This window comes from Protopterus annectens, chromosome 1.part2 (assembly GCF_019279795.1).
Source record: "Protopterus annectens isolate FY-2018-M chromosome 1.part2, PAN1.0, whole genome shotgun sequence".
Taxonomy (NCBI): Eukaryota; Metazoa; Chordata; order Ceratodontiformes; family Protopteridae; genus Protopterus; species Protopterus annectens.
The window spans coordinates 685,201,613-685,229,147 of NC_056727.1; the positions used below are offsets into that span (position 1 = coordinate 685,201,613).

The window sequence follows — 27,535 nt, forward strand, 5'->3', positions numbered from 1 at the left end:
AAGCTATTGCTATTGTTGCCTTATTTAAAATGTTTAGGTGTCAGCAAACTCCCTCATTTCAGAGTTTTCAACTTCAGATCTGCAAACTGCATATCTTTTTCTAATGTTTAGCCAGAAGTTTAGTCACTACTGTGCTTTGATTTTTTTGCATTGGTGCTTAACTCAAAAATTAAAACAAAATACAGTGCTTTCTAAGAATAGCATTAGACAAAAAGAACAACAAGAACACAAAGGAAAACTCATGCCATTATTCATTATTCCAACAGTTTCTATCTCTGAACAAACAGTATATTATAGACAGTAGCAGGCCGAATAATTCTACAATAGTTTCACTAGTAGTCCATCTTTGCACTGCTATGCTGAACTTATCCCTTATGATCCTTTCCTAACGCCCTTGTAAGGCCTCAGTGTAATTATAAAATACCTAGGCAATCATCACAAACAGCGCATTGACAAATTGTAGTTATAAACTTTTCATTATCGCACATACAATAGTCAGAGTGTTTCTGTCTCACTCTCCAATGATGCTAATTCTCAAACTTTGTTTGGAACCTCACTCTATGGTCTCTGCTAGGGCGGGCTGTTTGTCTGGACTGATTTTTAAAAATGCTCTAGGCTTTCTTTTTGCACTGTATAATTAATTTTGGCTGTATTCAAGTCATGAATTTTTCCATAGATGACTATTTTCCTTATTTGAATTGTGAATCCCATCACGTTATGACCACTGATGGGCATAATATGTCAATGGCTTTTGTCCCCAGCTCTCAGAACAAGACCAAGGAGTACTCTGCTTCTGTTTGTTTCCAACACTACCTTCCTAAAGCAAGTGTCCAACAGGAAGCCTGTGTTTTTGTGTGTCAGTTCAAGACCACATAAGTGTGCCTAAGTCAACACTTACTAAAATGGAATAATGGTGTATGATGTAAGTAAAGAGTACCATGTAAGGTTTAATTCCCACTAACTAACTTGCATACCACATATTGTTAGTAATGCATCTGGTCCAATGCAGTTAGACTTTTCCAGAATACAGGCAGCAATATCTGCTATTTTAGTGATGTAACACAGTCTATATAAATACATAACCACTGAAGCAATTAGATTTTTAATAATACTTTTCATTGCGCCTTGAGAAGTGTTTTACTCATTTGTGACTGGTTCACATTAATGCTATTACAAATGAGCTAAAAGTCAATGTGAACACTACTCAGAAGGAAAATATTTACAGGCAAAAAAGGAATTTTATGAGGGAGGGGGCAAGCCTTCTTTCCCCGACATCCCTGTTGCTTATATATACAAACTCTGGGTCTCACCATCATGGGAACTAATTACTTCCGGATACCACTGGTGGTGCCTGGAAATTAACTTTATTAAAGAAGGAATTAATGTGGCAATTGAGATTAAAAGCTATTTATCCCCCTGGGCTCAATGACATGGGTGCCGGAACCATAGAGCAAGGGGGAGGGCCCCCCCCCCACTTTTGCAGCAGATGCCAACTCTTTGTTTTTAAGTATTTGCGGCTGTCGCATTTGAAGCAGCTCACACATTTCTGGTTCAAGTGTGAGCCAGGAGATTTAGTGCAAAGGAATGAAGTACAGCAGGAGATTTAGTGCTGCAGCCTGCAGGGATTATCGGCAATGGAATGAAATACAAGTTGAGTGTTAGGTAAGGAAATTAAGGGTGTGTGTGTGTGTGTGTGTGTGTGTGTGTGTGTGTGTGTGTGTGTGTGTGTGTGTGTGTGTGTGTGTGTGTGTGTGTGTGTGTGTGTGTGTGTGTGTGTGTGTGTGTGTGTGTGTGTGTGTGTTTGTACTTGCATATCCTGCAAGAAACTAGTTTTGTTACATATGTACTTGAGCATTTGAACCATACAAGTTTTGAATCACAGCACTCAGAAAATTCCACACATAAGTTCAAACTTCTGATAAAATAGTTCAAACTTCTGATAAAGTATTTAAGTTCACTAATAGTTGTTGCTACATCAGTGTAACTTGTGGGAATAAAGGATAGCCCTTTGTCTAGCAGTGCAAGTTCACTGGTGGTTAATTCATGTTTAGATAAGTTATACACAAGTGTTTTCAGACCTTTGTTTGGCTCCAAGTAAAGGGGTGGTTTCCCTTTCTTCCTTGTCTTGTGTTGTTCATGCTTCGTATTCTTTTTGCTGGCATGGGTAACGGTTCCTACAACAAAAAAGAAGATGGGTTTTCAATTGAGTCTAATGCTCCGATAATATGTGAATCCACTATAACCTGTTGTTGGTCAGTTTGTTTCTCTAATCTAAAAGAAACAGTTCGGGGGGGAGCATTGTTGTGTTGGTGGCAAACACAGTCACTGTGGATGTATTAGCTTGTTGTTGCATGTTGTACAAAAGTCAATCCAGGAAGTAAGATTGACTTTCAGCAGGCATAGAATTGGAGGCTGCTACTGACATGGAATGCATTTCACTGGCCATCGGCATAAAAAAAGTGGTTATTCCATCTGCATGCGCTGTTAACGAAGAGATATTTACAGTGTTATTAGTCGGTACTTGAGTGTCCCAAACAGATGAAGCTGTTAAATCGGTCACTGTACGTTTAGGTTGATAGACAGGGTTTATTACTGTTTTCTTGCTATTTTAACTAATTTTTCCATTAATTTCATGGCCGATATAGCAGACGTGTTGTTAGCTTTATGTTTAGCTACAGGATCATTGTCCCAGTAGAATACATGCCTGTTTTTCAAGTCATTAAAGTCCCTGAGTAAGTTTCTCTTTTTTGTTTCAATTAAACGAGTCTCAAATTGATTTATACATTCTAGGGACTCATGAAACAGGTCTGAGTGTTTATTTTGTTCTATACTGTCAATTAATTCAATATAATGATTGGCATATATTACAAGACATACCAGAATTAAAAAATGTTATAAATGACTGACTGACTTTTACTTACAAGATGCATAGGAACCTTAAAAATATTTAATGTTACATGTTGCCTAAGACCTGGTTTAGTGTGTGTGTGTGAAAATGCCCCCCATTCAATACACGTGGTGGCTAGAGGCACTGAGGCTCAAACCCTGTACCTTGAGTATAGGGTAAAAAGAGCCTAAAGTCCCTAGCCGCCACTACTTGTGAGCTTTGCCCAGGTTTCTTTGTGTTAAGAGTTGAGAGCTATAGTGAGAACTGAATTTGGATTATGCCAGGTTTCTTTGTGCTAAGAGGCTGAGAGCTGTGGTGAGAAGTAAGAAATGAATTTACTAAATGATAACCAGTAAGTTTCAGTCTTCCTACCTTTCAGGACGCTGCTGGTTTAGCATAGTGGTATGCTACTCTGACTGTAGTACATAGGGTCCTGGGTTCAAGACTTACTAGTGAAATGCATGGTGGTAACACGACATTTTATTCTAGCAACTTTACAAAATTATACAAGCAATGTTTAAAATGTGTCCCTGGTTTTTGACCTTTTGCCCCCCCCCAAAAACTGAAATTGAAAATAAGTGCGAGAAGCTGTGCAAGATGCGTATGGCTTATGCCGCTGTCATTCTATTTATAGTGTGGGTGTGGAAGTATACTTTTATGATGGAAATGTTCTGAATTGGGCAGTGTTGTCATTATTGGTTCATGCATTTTGTTTCATTGCTTACTAGAAGACTGTTCCAAACTACAAATTTAAAACGCATTCAAACAAGTGGTGCTGTATTATAGAATGAATATAATTTAATACAATAAGGTTAATACAATCAGGAAGGAAGGTGAATCAAAGAATGTATACAGGATGCAGGAGACCAAAATAGGGGAAGAGACCAGTCAGCAATGGTGTCCCCCAGGGTTCGGTGCTGAGATTTTTTCTGTTTGGCATATACATCTCAAAAGTGAAAGGAAATACCAAAAGGCTTTGGCCAACTAAGTTTGAGATGACTGCAAGCTAGGAGCAGTTATTGGATCCCAAATGACTTAACCACCATGCAGGAAGGTTTGTCCCAAACAACAACTGCTGCCAAAATCATGAATTGAAACTAAACTTCAAAATACATTATCATATCCTTTGGGAAGTCATCTACTCCAAGGAACTGCCAAATTGACAATGCTCCCAGAGAACTAACCCAGTTGTTTGGCATTTGGGAACTTGTGTGTACAGTGACCTAACTTTTGACCAACATGTGCCCAGAGTTATTACAAAATTATACAATTATACAAGCAATGTTTAAAATGTGTCCCTGGTTTTTGACCTTTTGCCCCCCCCAAAAAACTGAAATTGAAAATAAGTGCGAGAAGCTGTGCAAGATGCGTAAGACTGAAACTTACTGGTTATCATTTAGTAAATTCATTTCTTACTTCTTAGCATGTTACAGGCCACCCTCACAAACTCAGGAACCTCACATGGCCTTCCTGAAAACACTAGAGGGGATAAATGTATCACCAAACACCATCATACTAGGTGACTTCAATTACCCTAATATAGACTGGGAACACTACTCAAGCCCAAACACCCTAGCCCAAAAGTTCCTGGAATTCATAAACTCAAATGCCATGGAACAACTAGTCACCATCCCCACAAGAGGAGAAAACATACTTGATCTCATCATCACGAACATGGGAGCACAATGTTCAACACCGGAAGTATACCCCTCACTGGTGAGATCAGATCACAAACTAATCTCGCTGGAGGTCCTCATCCCACCCCACCTGAAATAAAAAGACCACAGTAAAGAACTTCTCGAAGCCGACTTCACACTTCTAAAGACTAGTGTGGTCTCCTTTAAGGCCCCGAGCGGCGGAAAACAGTACTCAAGCCGCTGAATCACTTACAAATGCCTTCTACCAGCACCTGCAGGACTGCATGGATAAGGCAATCCCAAGCAAAACAAAGACTCTTTGTACCAAAGGCAAGCGTCCAGTCTGGTGGACCCCAGCCATAAACAAACTCTACAACAAAAGGAGGAAGCTACTACAAGATAGAGCAAAATCCTTAAAAGGTAAGACACCCTTGATCACTATAAGTAAAAACTAAGAGCTCTCATAAAATCATCCAAAGCAAATTTTGAGAGAAAAATAGCTAAAGACTCAAAAGACAATCATAAGGCCTTCTTTAGCTATGTTAGAAACCTGGGAGGAACCTCCCAGATATGCTCAGAACTAGTTCAAAATGATGTGAAGATTACTGATCCTACAGACATTGCCAACATACTGGCTGACAGGTTCAGTGCAAACTTCTCCCCTCCCCCAAAAGGAGAGATATCTATACCAAGCGATTGCAGCCCCCAAACATCTCCAACGCCCAAGTGAGAACTGCTCTCTCCAAAGCAAAAACACAGCATCCATGGGACCTGATGGTGTCCCCGGCTGTGTGCTCCACGAACTCAATGAGGAATTAAACCCACAGCTAGGACAGCTGTTTAATCATAGTCTTACCTCTGGATACGCACCCAGGAGTGGCGCACTGCAACTGTGGTCCCACTTCACAAAGGCGGTGCCTCCACCGACCCTGGAAATTACCGGCCCATTAGCTTGACAAGCCTTATCTGCAAAGCCATGGAGAGGATCATAATGGACCTCATAAATAAAGACATAGGGAATTTGCAGACTTTGGATCCATCCCAGTTTGGCTTTGTCAAAGGCAGATCATGCCTTCTAAACTTGGTTGACTTTTTGAAACAGTCACCAAAGCCATTGATGAGGGAAAGGCAGTCCATACAGCCTACCTCGATCTGGCGAAGGCCTTCGATACAATACCCCACTCGTGTATCATTGAAAAACTCATCAGCTTAAATGTTAACCCATACATCACAAGATGGGTTGCAAACTGGCTGAGTGACAGAACCCACAGGGTCAGAGTTGCTGGCGCCATGTCAGACTCAAAGCCTGTCACAAGTGGTGTACCACAGGGCTCAGTCCTGGGCCCACTCTTGTTTGGCATCTACTTTTCTGAAGTACAAGCAAACACAGGAGGGTTATGGCTGACAAAGTTTGCAGATGACTGCAAACTGGGCCATAGTAGAATACACATCTGACACAGATATCCTTCAGAAGGGTCTCACAGAAACGGATAACTGGTGCCAGAGCCATGGCCTAAAGTTAAATGCCAAAAAATGCATAGTCATACCCTTCGGGAAAAACAAGGTTACCCCTAGCTACCAAATAGGTGGCAATCCACTGAGCATAGAAGAAGTTATCAGGGACCTGGGGACCCAGGTTGATAGTAGTCTGTCATTCGACACCCATGTAGCTAAAGTAGTTAGGAAGACCTTCTACATTGCCCACCTTATCATGAAGGGATTCTCATCTAGATCAAGGGAGGTCATAGTCTCCCTATACTCATCACTCATCAGACCAATGATTGAGTACAATGCCCCATTCGAATGTATCTGACCCGACACTTGCAGCAGCTGGAGAGGCCACAAAGTTCCTCACCAAAAGGATAAAGGGTCTCAAACATCTGTCCTATGCTGCCCGACTGAAAGAACTCCAGCTCTATTCAGTCGCCACCGCTTGCTCAGAGGTGACCTTTGCCTAACATACAAGGCCATGTCAAACCCAGATTTGATGAATATGCTTCACCTCAAAAATCTAGATCCGTCAGAGCCACAAGGGGGAGACTTAAACCTCGACACGGCTATTAATAGGACGCTGGAGGGATAGATTCATCACCCAAAGACTCCCTATGCTGTGGAATAAAATCCCGGTATATGTGAGGCAGAGCACCTCGCTGGCCTTGTTCAAGAGAAATCTTGACCAATGGATGGGAGATCGCAGATATACCCCAGGGATTACCTCAGTGTCACTGCTCAACAGAGGCACAGCAAAATAATGGGTATAGTTCCCCATACTAAAGGGGTGGCGTAAGCCACAAAACTATGGGCTAGGCTTGTAAATGCCCTCGGGCAGATAGCCTAGTATGAACCTATGAACCTATGAACCTATGAGTCAGAAGAAAGTCTTTCTATGTTGCACAGCTTATAAACAACTTGATTGTGACTAGATCTAGAGATGTTATTGTCCCCCTTTACAAAGCCCTCATTAGGTCAATCATTTTGTCTAATGCCCACTTTGGCATATATCTGTCCAGACCCATGCAACAATTAAAATGCCCACAGAGATACCTTACTAAAAGGATAAGTCCTAAAAAATAGGTCTTGCATGGACCACCTCAAAGATTTATCACTATACTCAGTATCCTACAGAGTGCTTAGAGGTGACGTGTCTAGCATAAAAGGCATCCTCCGACCTAATACAGACGACCCTACTGAACATCAACAAGTCAAATGGCATCAGAAATACTCAGTCCAGGTATCTAAACTAAATGTTGTGGAGAGATGGATATATATCTAGAACAGACTATCCATTCAAGTAAAGCAAAGCTCATCCCTGTCCATATTCAAATGCAACTTGGATAGATTTGGTTCCTAAATGTTGCATCCCTTACATGAGTCCCCTCAAAATATCTATAGTGTGGTCATATTTATTCTTGCTAGGGCTAATATGAAATTATCAGCCATGGGATCGGTAAGACCAATCAGGAAATGTTAATTCAAGCACCAAAATGGAAATTGGCTAAGCTTAAAATGTCCTCCAACTGAACCTATGATGTGGTAGTAAACAGCTTTAAAAAATTGCCTTTTTTAGATGACTACGTGGCCCTGTCACGCCCCCCCCCCCCGTCTTCAACAGTTTCCGGCGCCCCTGCTTAATGAACATGTGTCTCTTAAGCCTATACTTAAGGAGAGGGCACTAATGCTCTAGGGATAGTAGAAGGATAGTATGAATAATTTATAAAATTTAATGTACCCACTATTTTGCTCTGATACGTGGACTTTTTATTATGGTTTTACAACCTTTGTGCAGCTTTCATATAATATTCAGATTAAGTAATGACAATCATATTGGGTGGTATTCTAATAAAACTGTTTTGATACTGGTAGTTTATGGGTTAACTTTTAACCTAATTGTTTTAGGTACTGAAGTTGATTGTATTAATTAGGGAAGGTATTAAGTCAAGCAGTGTTTGAATTTTATTATCTGATGAAGTCTGTTTGACAAAACGAAAGCACTAATTTTTGTATTTTATTTTACCTTGTTTTATTAAATTCTCGGTTTACCATGGCTGTTGTTGGATTGCCATTTTTTTTATTTTATCAGAAATAATATGTCTAGGGATTTAAACCTCTTCTGCAACATGAACAGAATGGTTTGGAGGGATGGTTATATCTCGTAGAGGATACCACTGCTCTGGAACAGACTCCCCATCTACATTAAAAAAAAAAAAAAAGTTTATCCCTGTCCATATTCAAGTGCAGCCTGGATCTATGGATGTGAAACAGAAATTTAACACAGGACTTCCCCCGCTGTACTACTAATGGACAGAGGCAGGTCCTAAATGCTTTATCTATGTATGGTATGAACCCATTTATTTTCATTTGGGTTAATATACAATTATTGACCATAGAATGGGTTAAGGTCAGTCTCTCTAACCAAATGGGATAGGTTAATTCAAACACAAAAAGGGGAATTAATTAGCTAGGCTTAAAGTTGCCCTCAAGGGCAGGTAGCCTAGTACTTACCTATGAATCTATGAACCTATGAAAGAGTATACCAGCATTTTGTCATTCCAAGGAAGAGCCAGTCATTCACGTACTAGTGATTCCTAGTGGCTCAGAAAAAAGCATGGCTCCCTTTTATTGACATATGTTTGTGTCACAGCCTACCATCCTGCACCCATTGTGTCTCAGTGTCCCAACCAATCTCCACAAAAATGACTGCAGAGAAGTCTTTTCACCTATGCTTAATTTAACTCTCCTCCCCCAAACATGGCAGGTGTCAATGTAAGAGCACTTTGTGCACATGTTCAACCAAACAAATGCCCCCACTATGGATTTTTTGCCTGTGGTTCTTCTTTCTGCCTAAGCTAAAGTTGAAAATTTTGACTTTGGACAGCTGTACAGAAAAAAAACCCAGACTGTCCCCCAAGAGCAGATCCTGTAACAGTTGTATTCCTTCGATCATTAGTGTATTCAGAACCTTTTCTTGCCTGGTCTACTAAGGTATTCTTATATTGCTATCAGTCTCAGCAGTCCTAATACATGTGATTACCTACATCTTTTGTGCATGTCTATACTTGACTTCTGCTACATAGAAAATTACCATATTATGAAAGACATTGACAAGCAATGAACTACTTGCTTAAAGGCAGTGATTAGAAAAACTAAAGTGAACTGGTATCATCCTGGCAAGGTCCAGTTTAGAGAGAAATTAATATCATCAAAAAATGTTGCATAATTAATTAATTTGTGAATGTAGACCATATGTGATAATCTAATCTAGAGGTACACGAGTAGAAAAAATGGATTACACCATATGAATAATCTGTTTGCTCGCACTAGCCTTGTTGGATTTATCATTAAGTTTCACTGAAAAGTTATGACAAAACAGATGCAACATATTTGTTGCCAAGATACAACCAAACACCCTAACACTGGGTGATTTCAACTACCCTGCCATTAACTGGGAAAACTACTCGTGTACCAACACCTTTGCCCAACGGTTCTTGGAATTCATAAATTCCAGTGCCCTGGATCAACTAATTCTTAGTCCCACCAGGGGCTCCAATATCATAGATCTGGTAATTACCAACATGGGAAATCAATGCTCCACACCTGTGGTCACCCCCTCATTGGTCAGGTCTGACCATAAGCTAATCACCGTTGACATCCACATCCCACCCCCACCCCTAGTAAGGAAACCTCTGTAAAAAACGTCTTCAAAGCCAACTTCATGCTACTCAAGTTAGAAGTGACAAACCTCATGACACCCATGCAGATGGGAACTGAAAGTTCGACTGCTGAATCCTACACTAAGGCACTGTATAGAACCAAGAAGCTCTCCTTCAAAAAAAGGAAGTCAATCTGGTGGTCCCTTGCCATAAACAAACTTTACAACAAAAGGAATAAACTGTTGCAGAAATGTGGAAAATCCCAGGATGCAAAAAACTCCCTTACCAGCCTCAGTAAGAAGCTGAGATCCCTCATAAAATCCTCCAAAGCTAGTTATCAAAATAAAATTGCAAAATATTCCAAAGACAACCACAAGGCATTCTATAACTATGTCAAGAATCTAAATGGCAATGCTCAGATCTGCTCTGAGCTACAATAGAATGGCATTAAATATACTGAGCCCAAGGATATTGCCAATATCCTGGCAGATCAATTCAGTGCAAACTTCACCCCCCTCTCACCCCCTAAAGGGCCAATCTCAATACCAAAAGATTGCCAAATTCTGGTAATAATGGCCACACAGGTAAAAAATGCACTCTCCAAAGCTAAAAATACAGCATCCATGGGACCAGACAACATCCCAGGCTGTGTACTACATGCACTACAAAATGAACTGGCACCTCACTTAAGTGTCATGTATAATCATAGACTCACCTCAGGCTTCGTGCCCACTGAGTGGTGCACAGGTACATTTATCCCACTCCACAAGGGGGGATCCACCTTGGATCCCGGGAACTACCGCCCCATCAGTCTGACGAGCCTGATCTGCAAGGCCATGGAACATATTATCATGGAACTTATAAACAAAGACATTGGCAACCTTCAAACACTGGACCCCATACAGTTTGGGTTTGTGAAGGGCCGATCTTATCTCCTGAACATGAATGACTTCTTCGAATCAGTCTCCAGAGACATGGACAAGGGTAAGGTGGTCCACACAGCCTATCTAGACCTCACCAAGGCCTTCAACACTATCCCCCACTCTGGAATCATAGATAAACGTACTAAGCTGGGCATTAATCCCTACATCACTCGATGGGTTGCCAACTGGCTGAATGACAGAACCCACACTGTAAAAGTAGCTGACTCCAAATCCAGCTCCAGACAAGTGGAGTACCTCAGGGTTCAGTCCTGGGACAACGCTTGTTTGGCATCTACGTCTCTGAAGTACAGGCCAACACTAAGGGACTCTGGCTAACAAAGTTCAGAGATGACTGCAAACTGGGAGACATTATTAAATCCTCAAATTATGTGGATATTCTACAAAAGGGCCTTACAGAAACAAATGCTTGGTGCCAAAGCCATAAGCTCAAACTCATTGCCAAGAAATGTATAGTTATCTCCTTTGGGAAAAAACATGTACCCATGAATTACCACATAGGTGGCAATACACTAAACACTGAAAGTGTGATAAGAGAATTAGGGACACAGGTGGACAGTGGTCTCACCTTTGATAACCACATCGCCACAACAGTCAGGAAATCCTTCTATGTGGCACAGCTCATCACTAAGGGCTTTTCATCCAGAAAAAAGGAGGTCATTGTCCCACTGTACTCATCCCTCATTAGACCCATTATAGAATACAATGTCCATTTGTATGTACCTCTCAAGACTTCTGCAGCAAATGGAAAGGCCCCAGAAATACCTCACTAAAAGAATCACAGGCCTAAAGCAGATGCCCTATGCTGACCATCTAAAAAAACTCCACCTATACTCTGTCGCATATCGTCTACTCAGAGGCGATCTCTGCTTAACATAGAAGGCCATGTCAAACCCAGAGCTGTTGGACATGCTACACTTAAAGAAATCCCAATCCCTCAGAGACACATGCTCCAGGATTCTAAACCTTGTCATCACAATGAACAAAATGTGCTGGAGAGATAGGTTCCTGACCCAGAGATTCCCCAGACTCTGGAATAGACTGACCATACATGTTAAGCAGAGCACCTCTTTGGCCCTCTTCAAAAGGAAACTTGACAACTGGATGGGAGATAGGAAATTCACCCCAGGGATCATGTCGGTCACCCTGCTAGACAGGGGTCCAGGGAAGTAAATACTGTGGGAAGAAATAGCCAGGGAATTGTTATGGCTAGGCCTATATAGGCCCTAGGGCCGATAGCCTAGTACAAACCTATGAACCTATGAACTTATGATGACTGCTTAATGTCAAAGAAACAGAAGGGAAAATGCATTTGTGTAAGAAAAAAGGTGCATAAGAGTAGTTTTGCATGCAAATGTCCTGAAAGTATCACTTAGGATGAGTTGTATGTGTCACAGCTTTTAATACATCACTCCCTCATTGGAGATAATATCCAAGAGGGAGCCTGCTGAAGATGGATACAAAGAAAGGGGGCATTTTTATTTCAAGGAACAAAAAAATTGCAACTGATTGTACTATGACAAGTAGTAGGGAACAAGCAATAAATGAAATATGAGTTCTAGCTGTTGCAATCAGAGAAACTAAATGGAAAGTTGGAAACATACATGATACCCAGGGCTGCCTAAGCATGCAGCATTCACTGCATGGTGACGTGAACTGTGAAGGTAACAACTCTTTCGGTATCTATCCTTTTGTGATTATCATTAATAATACAGTTGTGCTTTGTTTTAATGTACATCTTTACACTAGGCCTTTGACACATTTTAGACCAATTATTTATAATGTTTCCATGCACTTCTCCTTCATTATTGTTGACTGAATTCCTGCTTACTTCTATTGACTTTTTATGAGGTTATGAAGCCTAGCCTTTCTTATAACTAATGGAGACATAGAACCACCATGTCTTCTCATTTCCTGACTGGATGGCTGCCACTGTTTACTTTTTACATCTTTAAAGAAATGGGACTGATTAATGAAAACCTTCTTCTTAAAATATTAATACAGAATGTACTCCACAAATGAGACAATTTTATTTACCTTTTTATTTTATTTTATTTGCTGACATAGCACATAGCGATACAACGCTTCCTATTCCCATACTTATCTTGCTTTTGCCTCTGGTAAGTACTTTTCTTCATACGTATTTATCTGGGAACAAGTTATAAAACACAGCTGGCTGTGTATTTAAATTGTTGCTGCACAATTATTTAAATATGTTAAAGAAACAAGGAAATCATCATCAGGCAGCTGACATGAGCACCAAATATTAAATCTAAAATATAAATCTGTTAGCAATGCAGGGAACATTGGTTGGATTTGATGGCTAAATTACAATTCTTCTGCAGAAACACATGACTGCAGCAGATTCACTGTGGGCACAGAGAGGCACACAGCACCATGCTCACAGCTGGAATAATCAAGTGCAGGGGGACAATACCCATGGTCCTCCAGGACCCTTGGGAAGTAGGCAATATGATAGGTAGCCACATCAGGGGAACGGGTGGGCTTGTGAATTGCAGGGAAAATGAGGTGTCCAACAGACGATGCGTTTATTGATGCATGAGGGGAAGCATGCTATGATTGGTGTACAGAACATGCATATTCAACCTCATCTTGTAGAAGTGTGCAACACCTCAGAGGAAATCCTGTACATTGCTCTAGGCACACTTATGCCCCAAATGTTTGTTTTAGGTGACACTGCTAGACACGATGACTCCCTGCAGTGAGTAAAAAGGCATCCGTTACATTTTGTTTTTGCTGCAGATTTGTAAGCATTTCAGTGAGATGTACAATAGGTCATCCTAATAAGGTTTTTAGCCACTGGTGCCAGGCCTCCATCTGATCAGGCATGTCACATACATGCCAGTACCCCCCTCCATATTTGGTTATTCCAGCTGTGGGCACAATGCTGCAAGCTTCTCTGTGCTTACTGTGAATTTGCCACAGACATGTCTCTATAGCAGAATCGCAGTTCAGCCCTGTGTTCCCATGTCCCCAACCAGTAGTCTCTGAAAAGTAATGCCTTTTCACCTTTAAACTTAAAACCTCTAAGAATAATAATTTAAGAATATAAACAAACAAAAGTTTCAGATGTTCATTTAATATGTAGGGATTAATGCAAACAATCATAAAGTGAGTCAAGAAAATGTTTTGCCCAGAAAAAAAATTGATTTAGCTATTTCCTTTCTCCTTAATATTTAATGGTAGAGTCACCCGAAACAAAATTATTACAAATATATATATTGAAATAATCGCAGACGTTTTGTGATAAAGTCACTTTCCCTACCCAGTGCCTAATCCTAAGGCAAAAATGGAACACACAAGCCCCTTTTTTAACTTCAAGATGTGAGCCACAGCCCTATGCCTTTCCCCAGTATAGTGCTCTACCAGTCACACCCCTTAATACATTGCTCCCAGGGTGACTTCTTCCTTTGCCCAAGTCTAGCTATGCCTCTAAGAAGCAGCCATTGATTTAGACTGAACAGCTGCTCAAACATTCTGTTTAACACTCTCACCATCCAGGCCCTGCAAATAAACTCTAATCCTGTCTACAGCCAACTAGGAAATGGTAAACATCTGCATGCCACTGGTGAAAACACCTTTAACACAGCCAGAAAAGTCAAATTACACTCGAGCTTGTCATGATGATACTGTTTAATGAAATGAAATCTTTTTACAGACCTTGTAAGTAAAATCATAATTAGTGCACACTGGTCTGACTTCCATTACAGTCTTCTTGTCTGGTTGCCAAATTTGCAAAATTACTTGATTTTCTCATATGAAAACATAAAATGCATTTGAATTACCTGTGGTTGCCCCATAACCTGGTCATCAGTAGATAACAGGAATTGAAAAGCCTTTTCATTCCCAACAGATATTTTCACAAACTGGTCATACCTGCTATTTTTTCTATCATGACTCTAAAGTAGTCTAATCTTTCTTCACTCTAATCACCCTCAGATTTTTTTCATCTTATTTTATTCTCTAGACTGACCCACAGCCATATATGAACAACAAACCATATATGTTGTTCAACTTATTTAAATATAGTTTCACAACTGTGTTCTTGCAGAGGGAAGAATGCATCATACTGTTCTTGAAGTAAATCACAGCCTGCACCTGCTTTTCCTTCCACTTGCAGAACATACATCATTAAGTTGTTAGAAAGTCCTAACAACTCATGTAAAATAAGGCCCAATATTATTCCAACATATTTGAATCAGATTTTTAAGTTATTTCTTTTCTCACCAATAATATTTTCAGGCAAGCCTGAAGTCATGCAGTCAATTGTACTTGCTCTTTCAAAATCACATCCTTGTAGATTTTCTCCATATTTCTTAATCTACCTATTACAATCTGCAAAATATAAGCTTTACAAGGATTTACAGTGAAATTTTGCACCAAATAATAAGTTAGCTAACGGAGAAACTAGAAAACATGACCAACATCCTGAAGCACCATGAGACCTCTAGATTTTAATAATCTTATAACTTCATTAGGGGTGTCAAGTTATTTGGCAAAATATAAGTGTTTTATGTACTGTATTTTGGTCAGAATAAAAATAGTACAGGTTGAAATTTTATAAACAAAGTTTCAGGCTATTGTATGTGTTAAATGCAGAACATTTCCTCTGTTTAGTCTGTCACTCCATTGTTTGTGTTTGTTTTAGTGCTTAAATATTTATTAAGTCTGTGAGATTAGAAAAATCTGATATTCTGAAAGAAAGCATACTTTTGGTTAGTTGCAATATTAGCCTGATCTTGTCAGAATTCCAACTTTGTTGCTTGGTGAGAAAAGTGAGAAAAGGAAAAGGTGCCATTGATATTCCAAAGGTCATTACCGTGGTCCTCAGAATAGTGGAACTGCAATCGTGAATGTGGAGGAATATATATTAATTCCTAGGCTGCATCCAGACCAAGGCATTAGGTAAGGGCAAGGGTACTCCAAGAAAGTTTGGAGTTTAAAAGGATCAATGAATTTTCAGACCACTGCCTTTCTCTCATAAGAAGCTAACTCTAGGAAAGCACTTGTGGACGGCCATGCTGAGCTGCAGCATGGAGATTTAGTCACCCTAAAAACTTTAACATCCCTTTCTGTAACCCATTCCCAAAATCTCAAAATCTTATTGCTGATAGGTAAAGAAAAACAACTTGGCTTATTTACTTACCTTAAAAAGATTATTGAAAAACTGGTAGTAAAAAAATTAATATAGAGTTAGGTTACATGGTAGAATCTCTTTTACCCGCTCTGTCTATGAATTCCAAATGCAACAAAGTCTTGTAAAATCAGAATATCTTTTACACAAGACAATAAAAAAGAGGATTGTAGATAAAGACCCTCCTTACAAGATAAAAATATATTATTTGAATTCTTCTCTTTACCAAAAAGGAAGCTTTTAAAACCAGTTTTAGGCTTCTCCAACCACAACACATGCCTTTAATTCAGAAAGTTCAAAATATTGTCATCCCAAACCATATTGACCCTTTAGTGTCAGAGCACATGGATTGCCAAAATACACCTCAATGAAGCATATTGGCAAGTTCCTGAGCTCTTTCATTAATGGAGATAACTTTCATTCCATGTAGGGAATAATGTCTGCTAGCTGGCACAGAACAGAAGATTAAGCCATGTGCCGTTATCAGAACAACTTCCTGTGGTACAGGGTTTGATCACCTCAGCCTCTGCTGTGTGACTTTGAGTACCTCATTTACCCAGAGAGTGCCTTGCGGCAAATCAGAATTTGAGCTTGGCTCCTTAATTGTCTCCTAAACTGCATGCATAATGACTACGTATGAACCTATAACATTTCCAGTTTTCATTTCTCCCTTTCAGTATAGTAACTGCTTCTAGAGTACGGTCCCAAATTCTTACCCTAGCTACAGTTGCAATTAAGGTAAATGTGATAAATAAATTAGCTGTTTAATCAGATCTTGATCTATTCATCAGGTAATGAACAATCAGCATATGGTAATTGAATCTGTGAACCAAATTAGCCTTAGAATCAGTTAGAATAATTGCATTTGGCCTCCTGACAATCACATTTTTTCTGAATATGGTATTTGATGGAAACTGCCCATTAAAAAGTACATTTTTCTCAGGAAAGGTTGCAGTTAATAATATAGTTTCCAATCCATGCATACTGCTTTTTCATTCATAGTCAGTGGGGATGCTCCTGGCACTCCTGGGGCATATGTCAGCATGCGTTGTGATGACTTAGAATATCAGACTTTACATGAGAAATATGCAACATTATGTAAGGAAGTGTGGGGTCAGTCCTTGGCATTTCTAGACACAGAAATCCTTCTGATTCCCTCTTTAGAAAGGGGTTTCAGTACTAAATGATTGCAACCACACAAAATTTGATCCACCCTTTCCTGAATCCTGCCTCTGAGCAGACCTTGATGACTGATGATATAGATATCAGTTGGAGGTCTCATCTGCCATAATTCACAGTGCAGAAGATGTTTTCTACTACTTATAGGGATTTCCACATCACACTAAAGAGACGAAGTAGAAACTTTAACAATCAAAGCATTCAAAGTTGTTTTCATCTCAGGAGCTTTACAAAAAGACAAACAGAGCAAAGATGCACAACATGTTAACACAGAGCAAAGATGCACAACATGTTAACACAGAGCAAAGATGCACAACATCTTAACACAGAGTAAGGATGCACAGCATGTTACCACAGAGCAAAGATGCACAACATGTTAACACAGAGCAAAGATGCACAACATCTTAACACAGAGCAAAGATGCACAACATGTTAACACAGAGCAAAGATGCGCAACATCTTAACACAGAGTAAGGATGCACAACATGTTACCACAGAGCAAGGATGCACAACATCTTAACAAAGAGTAAGGATGCACAGCATCTTAACACAGAGCAAAGATGCACAACATCTTAACAAAGAGTAAGGATGCACAACATCTTAACACAGAGCAAAGATGCGCAACATGTTACCACAGAGCAAAGATGCACAACATCTTAACACAGAGAAAATAAGCACAACATGTTACCACAGAGCAAGGATGCACAACAAAGATGCACAACATCTTAACACAGAGCAAAGATGCACAACATGTTAACACAGAGCAAGGATGCGCAGCATGTTAACACAGAGCAAGGAAGCAGAACATGTTACCACCTCTCCCAGCTTGCCATGCAGTTGGATTTGTTGCTGTCCCTGCATCCCCAGTTAGCAGTATTCTGCCTTCCATTAAAAGCAGTCCTTGTTCACAGGCAGCTTGAGCTAAGCAATTCATGTAGACCATCATAGGAGTCTTAGTCTATGTATGTTATGATATGATAACTGATGTTCAACAGAAAGAATGTTTATCTGCATCTTCACGGGTGAATTTATTTATTTATCTGCCATTAATGAACCAGAGAGAATGCTGTAGTCATGAGACCACAGAAAATTGGCCTTTTGAATGCATTACTACTGTTTCTCTTGGTTCTAAAAAATTGTCATAAAATGATTTTCAAACCTTTATATTGGCCAAGGCATCCATGGCTCTTCCTTCTCATGGGGTGCTAAAGTAATTCTTTAACCTACTTTTCAGAGAGAGCCTACTTATTTAGCAGGGAAAAAAGGTTCTGCATCTGGCTTGCAGGGATTTTTGTCTAACATTTTGGACATGGATATTGCAGTCTTAATTATGAACAGACAAACGTTATCATCTTAAACAGTTGGGTTTTTACAGGAGGAAAGGACATCTACTTCCAGGATGTACAATTTGGCTACGGGGCAAATATGTTCCCTTGGTGCGAAGAGAAAGATTTTGTGCAAATGCTGCTTCAGCTTCCAGTTGTATTACACTACCTTCCACATTTATGGAAAAATATTGTTTTTTGTCCATCAAGACTTATTGCACTGGCCTGTTAACTTATGTTTTAGGGTTGACACTTGTGCTTCTAAATATATGATAATGTTCTTGAAAGGAGTGCTCCATCTTAATTGTCTTAAGAGGTCTCTTCTTCTGAAATGGGACCCTAATTGTATTTTAAAAAGATAGGAATAACCTGCATTCAACCATGCCACTTTAAAAATTTGTATTTGGAAAATCAGTTCTACATGTTGCTATTATATACGATAGAACTGTATCGGAGTTGTAAACTGCTATGTGTGCTAAACATTACATAGTATTTCATAAAGAAAGGATAGTATTAGCCACTAACCTTTCCTGTATTCCAAAGGTTGTACTGAATATTGTCATGAATCAAAAAGTATTCATTTTTTTTGCATTCTCTGAATCAAAGGAAAGGATTTTTCTCTGTAAAGACATTGAAAAAACATTTTACATTCAGCTATAATAGTAAATATTTCATAAGTATGATCAGCTGTCATCTCCTACTCCATCACCTCTGTATCAAAAATGTTAGTTGTTTTTGTTGGCAAAAAAAAAATGAGATTGAATCATAAATTGTATAGGATTTAGTCAACATAATTTAAGGGCTTACCTGGCCAGCAGTCCTGTAGCCTGCTGTTTTCTTTACAAGGGGTCTGTTTAACAGCTACCTGTGAAGCAGTGACACAGTCCAGAGTTATGATGAGCATTTAAAACTGATTTGCATTTGAAGAATTTGTTTTTTTTTCTACATCAAAGCATTACTAGCTAAGGCTCTCACCCCATCACTGAATTCATATCATTGCATTCTACCAAAGACTGTGAGGAAAAAATGATAGCAAAGTTATGTGAGGTACCTACCATAACAGAAGATGATTATATCATCCTTCTTATCAGATCAGAGACCCCTTCCACTCCATCATTATTATTATATGTTTGCTTTAATGTTTTACCATTTCTTGTTGTTATGGTCTACACTGCTCTGGTGTATACATATTTATACTTCTGGTCTGCCTGATTGATAACTAAATTACTTGGCAGCCTTGATTAAGTGTTCCTGTGGTATCTAGCTAATGGTGTGATGTCCTTATATTTAAAGGCTGTAGCTATGGCATCAAAGAGCTTGACTGCTTTTTTCCAGAAAGTCTTTTATCTGAATGTAATGGGAAACGATGGTATCACTACTGTAGCACTATGCTGATTTCTTGCTAAGAAGCAGTTTCTTAGTTTGTCAATTTTAACTGGGTGGTTACAATAGAGACACAATATTATGCATATTTCTTCTTGGCCCAAGAGTGGGGCAAATCATGTTATTTCTGACATACATGGAAAATCTTTGGTGATGCAGCTAACGTCTACCAGAGAGATGTTGGCATTGGGTTTTGCAGTATTCCAGCTGGTAGTAGACATGGTAGTCATTTGGGAATTTTGCCTAGGCTCCTTAATGGCCTCTATGACACAGCTCTGTCTGGTAGCATTAATATGTTATTGTTTTGGAAAAACTTACAGACAGAACTACCCTTTAGAGCAAGGAATAATCCAACCAATAAAGGAATACTAGTACAAAGATGATACCTTTGTTCAATATTGTAGAACTTCCCTGACCCAACTGTATAACTACGACCTTCTGATTAGTGGGTATAAAAAATGTGATTCCAGTTAAATGTATTTCCCTTCATTGTTGAGCTATTAAAGTGGATTTTCATGTATGCAAAAGAAATAATTTTAGTGTTGAAGCTGATAAAACTAATTATTTTATTGTTTGAGAAGTGGCAGCTACACATATTAAGTGATGTTCATCCTATTAATCATTGCTGCAGTAGCCTTAACTATATGGGTTATATCCTGCATAGGATATAAAGGCTGGGCTTCTAAAGCCTCAGGGCACCTTCCACCTGCCCAAAGCCATTAGTCAGCTCAAGCAGAGATGAAAAAAACAGCTGGTGTGGGTGCCAAGCTCTTCAGAGCTGTTGAAGAGAGCACTGCACTGCAGGCTTTCAATGGTTAATGATTGGTTTGTGCTGTTTCTTTGCTGTTCATATAAGTCCTTTTGGGAAAAACCTTCCACAGAAAATATTGTTTTAATGTATTTTCCTACTTAGGAAAGTTATTTTAGCTAGCATTTAGTGTTTTTGTTCTTTTTGTGACTGGAACAAGGACTGACAGTGGGACTAGTACTTTCTTCCATGATAAAACACATTTTTCCTTTCAGTTTAAAAGTTGTTTAAAGTAGTTGAAAATGTTTTTTTTTTTTTTTTTTTTTTTTTTTTTTGTGGAAAAATGTGTTTATTTTACTTTTAGGGCTGGTAAAGTGTGAGAAAAAAATAACTTAATAACTTTAAAGTTTTACTGGCTTATACTACTTGTTTTCCCTGGGGAAAAAAATAGCATTTTTGGCTTGACCATGGAACAAACTACCGGTCCCACTGTCTGTCCTTCTTCCAGCCACAAAAAGAAAAAATGTTAAGCAAACAAGCTTTGCCATCACAGCCAGTTAGCGGTTTGCCTCTGCAGCAGGTGAGTGACTGCTGTGGCCATTTGTTATAACTCAGACCACTCATCTTTTACCCTGGATCCCTCTGGTGTAGCACCTACAGCCATTATGGATTGGGGTTAGCTATGTCCTGTAGAGATGCTGGGGTCCCCAGAGTGGCTGAGGGAGACCAACTCTTGTCAGTCTTGGGAAAGGGAACAGGAAAGACTTCCCTGTTATGTCACAATGTTGAACCCATCTCTGGGAAAGCTGCTGCTGCCATTAACAACACTGTTGGCCCCATTTTTTCTGTCATATTACACATGTATCTACTCCTCCTCAGATTTCCTTAAACAAGAATACTTTAGTCATCTGGCTTAGGGTTTAATTCAAACTATTGATCTATCTTATAAGGTGGCGTCTGGTAAAAGAGAGAGGGTTGCTTCTTTTCCAGATGAGATTCAAGATTCTGAATCTTGTCAGGAAGATGGACTCTCAGAAAACCTCAGTTTCTGATTCTCCCCATGGGATTTTATCTATTTCCAGAAGGCACCAGAGTTTTCAGTGGAGGAACACAGAGATTTCTCAGTCCATCAGCAAATACTATGAGCTGTTACAGAAGGAATTTCCAGAATCTTTACTGTACTTACTTTAATATTTAGTTGTATATTGCTTGTGTGATTGTTCTCATAGAATTTGATTTAAGCTCTCTTTGAATTCTCTGGTTATTGATTTTGATTATTCTTTTTTTTTCGTTTATATATTTTTTTATTTGAGTATGGCATTAATGATTTGCTAAAGGACAGTGTAATAAATGTAATGTATATTTATAACACCTGATAACACTGGTAATCCATGTTCATCATATAAAAAGTTGGATGATTTGCTTACCATTATTAGAAGTAAATCCAGACTTACTGATGATGATTGCACTTGTGCAACTAGCACAGCTTGGAGAACTGTTGTTGCATATATTAATGACTGGACTGGTGAGATAAATAATGTTAGGCAAAGAGCAAATAGGAAATTAGGAAATAATGTGTCTATTGCCTGCAAAGATCATTCAAACCCTATGAAACAAGACAAGGCCACTGACAACTTTACAATTCTGGATGCAAGTATTCGGCAATCTGAGGATTCAGAGTGTTTAGAGAAAAAGGAAGGAAGAAGTTCATAACAAATAACAAGGAATAAAAAGAAACACATACTAAAAGGGATACTGCTTTGTTATCTAAATCACAGATTACAGGTAATGATAAAATGTTTCTATTGGAAAACATTCAGTCTAAAAAAGGCATAATTTTCCAATAGAGAAGGTAGAAAAAAGAGGCAAGGGGCAGGTGAAAAGGAAGAAATCAAAACTTAACATGGAAGGACTGAAGAACATTATTGTAAGAAAAAAGAAGAGAAAGACAGATGTTGACTACATGGCTCAGGTTGTGGATGTAGAAAGCCAGCTGGATGAGAACTGTATGCTTGCAAATGTAATACGCAATGAAAACAGTGGGATTAATAAGACTAATGGTGATGAAGTTCATTCCTTTGGAGCATTTGATAGACAGGTGTTATTGTATTAGAAGTTGAAGATTCTTCAGATATGGTCAGAAAAGATATTCTTGTAATTAGAGATTCTGTTATTAGTGGAACTAATAGTTTATTTATTTATTTATTTAGTTATTTAGTTAGTTATTTTATTTATTGACATTTGTTAACCGGGTTAGTCTAGCTGAGCCAGACTTCTTGATACTTACATCAGAAGAGAATATAATGAACTGAACATTGAATAGTGTTACACTTGCTAGGAGCAGAAACAGAAGATTCGAGACAAGCCTATGAATGCCTTAATGTAAGGAAGTACAGATCTGTTTTTATTCATATCGATGCAGATGATCTTATCCGCAAGGACTCTCTGACTGTTAGTAGGGAACTTTCAGCCATCTTCGATAGTATACCTTGTACTGGTGTTAGGACATATTTTTCACAAATCACCTATAGAAAGGATAGTCAGGTCACTGTGAATGAAAAGATTTTTTTTGGTAAATACCTACATGGAAAAAATGTCCTGTTTTAAAAAGTGGAAATGTGTAGAGCATCCAAGTCTAGTTTTGGGCACACGTGTTCAGAAAGGCTGGCGTGCATTTGTCAAGATCAGGGAAGAGAATTTTTGAAGCAGATATTTTGCAATATTTGACAAACACTAGGAAGGATTTTTGCCAGGTTGAAAATTTAACATTTCACAGATAACAGCATGTGATGTATGTATCTCTTATGATTGTTAATGCTAGGAGCATTAATAATAAAGATTTTTTATTGGAAAATTTGCTTCGTTTCCACAAGATTGCTGTTGTTGTTGTTTGTGTAACATGGTTAAAGAACAATGACTGAAAACCAGTTCTGTCAGTGTATAAATATTTTTACTGTAACAGACATTCTAATAAAAATCACATAGTGGTATTATGATAGGGATTAAATCTAGTTATGAGACCTGTGATTATTATATGGTCGGTGATAATACCAATACTATAGACTGTGTAACGGTGACAATAAAGACAAACCTGGAACATATAACAATTGTTGGAGTGTATAGACCACCAAAGTCAAGTGCTGATGACCTAGCGGAATTCATACATTTCTTGCATGAAACACAGCAGGGAAGAATAATATTAGTTGGGGACTTAAATTTACTACAAACAGATTGGAATAGTATTGATTCAACAACATTAGTAAGGAATTTAGTCACAACATATGTTCAGGAACAATTGCTTCAGATTGTAAAAAAACTACTAGGGAATGGAACATACTAGACATTGTTTGTGTTCCTAAAGAAATTACTGTTACTTCAAGTTTTACCACCGTTGGTGTGCAGTGATCATGGGGGTTATAAAGGTTAATTTGTTGCTAGATAATTCTGCCAAACTGAAATTAAAACCACTGCACAGAAGGTTAATTACAGATGCTATGGAAGCAAAACAGTCACTATGTAAAACTAACTGCAGTGATGTGTTCAGTGGAAAAAACTGCAGATGGAATATAAAAAGTTTTGAAAGAGAAATTGACTTGAGTACAAAAAGTAAAAAAAAATTAAAATCAGGATCTTGGCATACATTGTCAGGGGGATATACTTCCATAAGAAGAAGATACCTAATTAAGGTGAGAGACAAAAATATAAAAAATGTAAGAGAGGTTGAACTATAACTTTGAAAACTGAAATAAACAAGCTGGGCAAACAAATTAAGCATATTGTGAGACAACATAAAGAAAAAAATTAAAGAAAATGTATAAAAGGATATTGAGTGTAATAGGAAACCGTTTTATAGATGCATAAGATGTAGAAGGAGTAAAGAAGTACAAATTGATAAACTGTGTGCAGTTTCTAAAATGTATTCTCAGACACAATAGATTATAGATATATTTACAAAAACTTATGCAAAATAGTTTGGCTGCACAAAGGTGATGATAAGTTATTATAGTGACATCCAGATAACCTCAGATACTGGAATCAAATTAGGTTGTATTGAAAAGGAACTGTACAAACTGGATCCAAACAAAGCACTGGGAGAAGATGGAATTAGTAATAATTAACTGAAAACACTTCAGCAAGAACTTAAAGTATCATTATATCTATTATTTACTAGTTCATATAAATATGGGGAGATTCCTCAAGATTGGAGACATGCGTTTATTAAACCTATCTTTAAGGGAAAGTGGAATAGGACAAACCCAGAGTCATACAAACCCTTAAATCCAGTTTCATGTTATAAAAAATAATTGAGAAGGTAATATTGGATATGTTATTGTCAGAATTAGACAGGTTGGAACTTGAAACCATATATCAGCATGCATATATTGAAAATAGATCTATTACCACCTGTATTGTGATGCTCTATAACAATATAATAACATCTATGAATGAAAAATTGTACTGTGATGTACTTTATATAGATTTAACTTCAGCATTTGACAGGGTCATACACAAAGCACTGATCAATAATTTAGAACAACTAGGTATCAATATACTCTTGATAAGATGGATAACTGCATGACTTACAAATTGGACATGGCAAGTATCATATAGCAATTGGACAGGTAAATAATATGCTGATAAATACATCAAAAACTACACATATGAGATTTGGGAAACATAAACTAAAAAGTGAATATTTAACATAGCACACAGTGATTAAATCTGTAGATTCATTTAAGAACCTAGGTATATGGGTAGTTCTAGCTTTGAGTTTTTCTAATCATATCAAACAATTGCTTAATGATAGCTATGGAACTATAGGTTGTATAAAAAGAATTATAAAGTCTAAGAAATCAGAAATTATGAAGTCATTGTTAGTTACATTAGACCCAAACTTGAGTATGGAATAACAATATGGAAACCTCATAAGAAAACAAGCATGAGTAAACTGGAAAGAGTACAGTTGAAATGTCCCTATGGAATCCATGGGTGTGAAAATTTAAGTTATTATGAAAGACTAAGATATCCAAACTTGTACAGTGTCTCATACAGATATTTTAGGAGAAATCTTATTAAGGTGTGTAGGGCATTTAGAGACAACTATCTCTGGGAAAGTTTGGGGTTATCAAAAAGTAGTAGAGAATCATCATACAACCCATGTAGAAGATTCTATAGGAATGAGAAGTGTACTAATTGGTTCTCTGAGAGCAGCTGATGAATGGAACAGACTACCAAATTACATGAAAGCAAGAACTAGTTTAGATGTCTCTAAGAACAACCTAGACACTTATTATGGGAACAAGTGTTTTGGTATATTGGCAGTCTAGAAGGGCATTAATGTCAGTGCTTGAAATATTTGCATGTATGTATTCCTCCCTGACTGTCATATTTGGAGGATGTGTGCATCGTTGCCTGTAATCTTCCTGACAGCTAGTCTGCTTCCCCTAAAAAAGCAGAATGTATAAGATTCCTTAATCTTTTAAGTGTGTATACACTCATCCCAAACTTGAACCAGCAGCTATAACTTTCACTAATCTTACCACTGTTAAATACTTGGCTAATTCCAGTCCTACTCTTTCTGACAAAGATGGGAATATTGTTGATTAGTATGGGAAAAAGGGTTCCTGTCAGAAGAATGAAGATGCATTATGTCGAATGTGTCTTCATCGAACTGTAAATGTCAAAAACACAAAATGGCGAAACGGCTTTTAAGCGAATTCTTTCCCTGGGAAAGAAGTTGCTTGGCCGCTTCTGTCTCTTTGCCGTTTATGGCACTGTAGTGTGATCTCGGAGTTGGTATACTTAAGTAGGGGGTGTGGGGGTGAATCCCCCCACTTAAAATAGTGTTTAGTGTGTTTTTTTTTTTTTTTTTTTTTTGGGAACAGCAAATTTTTTTCCTGGGAAAAAATTTGCTGTTCTGGCTGTTCACTCTTTTTTGTTTTCGTTCTTTTGTGGTCGATATAACAGCATTCAATTTTTTGATCGTTCGCTGTTATAACATAGACCCTGGGAAAAAGTGTATACTTCTGCGACTTCGATTTTCAGAATTTTGAACTGTCAGGCTTATACGTTCATAGGTTCATAGGTAGGTACTAGGCTATTGGCCCTAGAGCCTATATAAGCCTAGCCAAATGGTAACCTGGCTTTTGCCACCCAAGAAAATTAAACGTTAAAGTTTACTTTGATTTATTCTGACTTATTGCGAAAGTTTTGGCTACAATTTCTTATTGTGAGGAAAACTCTACTTTAAATTTCATTTCTTCCATCTTAAAGGTCACAGCTCAATGTTTACAGTGTGTGTATGATTCAGCTGATACTTATTCCAGGACTACAGCTACTGGTACTGTTTTTTGAGGAGGTTTGCCTGGCTGTGTTCTCAGAACCTTTCATGTTATGAAAAATGTGATTTTAAATTCTCTTTTGGATGGAGATTTAGTTTTTGGTTTCTTTGCTGCAGAGGTTATCAAAAAGTATGACAAAAGAGGTAAGGTGATACAGGGAATATTTAAGATTTTTGGCCCTCGTTCTCAAAATTTTCTATGGGATTCTCTAATCCTTCATCCAGTTTCAACAAAAACAAAAATAAACAATCTCACCAAAATCTGAGTAAACAGAAATTTAAGAAGAAATGGCAGGGGTTACTAAAAAGAATACAGGAACACCCCAAAACCAAGGACAGTCCAACAAGTCAGAATGACTATTTAAGGGACCTTGAGCACCCCTCCCATCCTGGCAGTTCCTTTTCTCTTCTAGAAAGTCTGAATCTCCACTTTCTTCTTTGGCAACAAATAGTTTCAGACAAATGGTTTATGAAGATCATTCATCAAGGTTACATATGGCTGTGGGAGGAAATCCCCCCTTTCTAGGGGGTAATTCCTTACCCACCAGAATAGACTCCTCTGTTTCCCCCTGTCCCTCATCACTTGCTGTCTCAGGAAGTGACAGGACTTGTTCCTTCATTCTAAGCCGAGAAAGGTTTTTAATTCAAATATGTTTTTAGTACCAAAGAAAGAAGAAACCTGGAGACCATTACTGGATCTTTCTTTCCTAAACCTGTGTGTGATAATGCTCAACTTCACAACCTGTTACCTTTTATTCCTCATTTAGGTTTCCTGGTAAAATTTTAAAAG

The 27,535-nt window shown here is 38.3% G+C and overlaps 1 protein-coding gene across 2 annotated transcripts in view; it reads left to right on the forward strand.

Annotated features, from left to right (window-relative positions):
* The window catches only part of PLD5 (phospholipase D family member 5), a 3,174,406-nt gene that overhangs the window by 2,583,501 nt on the left and 563,370 nt on the right, over positions 1 to 27,535 (forward strand). The gene's annotated exons all lie outside the window — the stretch shown is intronic.